Genomic DNA, 2,782 nt, shown 5'->3' on the forward strand with positions numbered 1-2,782 from the left:
AGGCAGGGGGAGATATTTGTGTCCCATATAAATGTCCACCAAAGGGTGACCTCAGCAGAGGAGGACTTTAAGAACAAAGTCAATAGGGTTCTATTGGCACCTGTTAGTCTATTTCTCCAGCCACCCCTGTCATCACCCAATGACCTCACAAACAAAATAACCATGGTGGCAGGAATGGAGATTATATGTGGGCTCAGCAACATAGATGTCCACTCACCAAGGCCAACCTGGCTATGGCACCACTCAGTGCCAAATCTGCCAACGGCAGAGACCAACACTGAGCCCCTGACATAGCATCATTCTCCAGAGTCAGCCAGCCACCTGGTGGCAGGTTGATTACACTGGCCCACTTCCATCATGGAAGGTGTAGCATTTTGTCCTTACTGGTATAAACACTTTGGATATGGATTTGCCTTTGCTGAGTGTAATGCTTCTGACAAAGATACCATCTGCGGACTTACAGAATGCCTTATCCACTCCTATGTTATTTCAAACTGCATTGCTTCTGATCAAGAAATTACCCTCACAGCAAAAGAAGTGCAGCAATGGGCCCATGCTCATGAAATTCCCTGGTCTTACCCACCATCCTGCAGCAGCTATCTTGATAGAATGGTAGAATAGTCTTTCGAAGACTCAGCTGGCATCAGCTAGGTGGCAACACTACCAGGGCTGGGGCAAGGATCTTCAGAATATGCTCTGAATCAGCATCCAATATATGCTGCTGTTTTTCTGTTAGTCAGGATTCACAAGTCTAGGAATCAAGGGGTGAAAATGGAAGTGGCACCACTTACTGTTACCCATAGGGACTAATAAAATTTTTGCTTCCTGTTCCCATGACTTTATGCTCTGCTGACCTAGAGATCATAGTTCTAGAGAGAGGAATGCTTCTACCAGAAGACACAACAATGATTTCGTTGAAGTGGAAGTTAAGACCCACCCAGTCTCTTTGGTCTCCTCATTCCTCTGAATCAACAGACCAAGAAGGGAGTTACAGTGCTGGCTGAGGTAACCGATACTGAATACCAAGAGGGAAGTGGACTACTGCTCCACAATGGACATAAGGAAGAGTATGTCTGGAATACAGCCTATGCCCTAGAGAATCTTTTATTATTGCCATGACCTTTGATTAAAGTCAGTGGGAAACTATAACGATCCAATGAAGGCAGGACTATGAATGGCCCAGACTCTTCAGGAATAAAGATCTGAATCACTCCTACCCAATAAAGAAACATAATCAGCTGAGGTGCTTGTTGAAGGCAAAGGGAATACAGAATGGGTAGTAGAAGAAGGCGGTTATCAATACCAGCTATGGCCATGTGACCAGTTACAAAAATGAAGACTAATTGTCATAAGTATTTTATCCTTATTTTGTTACAAGTGTATTTGTTTTCTTTCCTCTTTTATTCCTCTTTTATCCACTTATCATGTAGCGTAAGATGTATTAACTTTACATCAGTATTTTAGTATTATTAATTTTACATCATGGTATTTAAGTCACAGCATATTAGGGAAGAGTAAATATATCTGTTAAAGACTTTACCTCCTATTCTAGGAAAGGGATTTGTACATTTTTGTTGTATGCTGGATAGTTGTATCATATTAAATGAAATTATGACCTTGTTGTCTTTATTTGGAGATCAAGTATGGTTTAAAGAGATGTTTATAAGAAACAAGTTGACAAGGGATGGACTTCTGATGGCTAATTTTATGTGTCAACTTGATGAGCTAAGGGATGCATGCCCAAACAGTGGGTAAAACATTATTTTGGGGTGTGTTTGTGAGGGTGTTTCTGGAAGGGATTAGCATTTGAATTGGTAGACTGAGTAAAGAAGATTGCCCTCCCAGCGTGGAATCATCTAATCAGTTTTTGAGGGCTCAAAGAGAACAAAAAGGAGGAGGAAGGGCAAATTTGCTCTTTCTACTTGAGCTGGAACATTCATTTTCTCTTGCTCTCAGACATCAGCACCATCAGCACTTCTGGTTCTCAGGCCTTCAGGCTTGATCCAGGAATTATATCATCAGCCCCCAGTTTCTGGGCCTTTGGGTTTGGACTGCAACTATACCACTGGCTTTCTGGGTCTCCAGCTTGCAGATGGCAGATCATGAGACTTCTCAGCTTCCATAATTGCATGAGTTAATTTCTCATAATAAATCTCTCTATAGCTATATAAATATCCTATTGATTCTGTTTCTTTGGAAAACTCTAATACAGCATCCAACCCGGTCTTACCAGGGGGTGGTCAGGAAAGACTGAGAGGTGAGATGATGTGTTGGGGAGAGGGTGCAGAAGGCATTCCAGGTAAAGGAGGTAGCATGTGGTAGGATGTGGCTCCTGCTTACCCTAAAATCTATGTTAAGGAATTTGGCCTTTATCTTTAGAGCAGTAGGGACCATGTAAGTATTTAAATAGAGGTGTGGCATACTAGATTTACATCCTAGAAAGAGCACTATGTCCCCTGATTCTCAAGGTTTGTGTTCAATTTAACAAGCATTAAATGAGCCCTTATTACAAGCAAAGCATCCCTCCTTTGTGCTTTGGGGAAAATTAGAACATAAAAATTTTTCATAGACATACCTATAAAAAATTAAAACTGTATTGGTAACCTACATTTTAAGCATATGAATACAATATATTTAAAGAATCTTGTTTTTTTCCCAAAGTTAATTGCAATATGTTTATATTGGACACCAAGGGAAAAAAATATTTTAAAAGCTTACTGAGAATGAAAAGGAATACATCTGCAACTTATAAGGTTGGGAGACTTGGTAGTTGCTTCATAAA

Source organism: Pongo pygmaeus, chromosome 10, assembly GCF_028885625.2.
Source record: "Pongo pygmaeus isolate AG05252 chromosome 10, NHGRI_mPonPyg2-v2.0_pri, whole genome shotgun sequence".
In the NCBI taxonomy this organism is placed as follows: domain Eukaryota; kingdom Metazoa; phylum Chordata; class Mammalia; order Primates; family Hominidae; genus Pongo; species Pongo pygmaeus.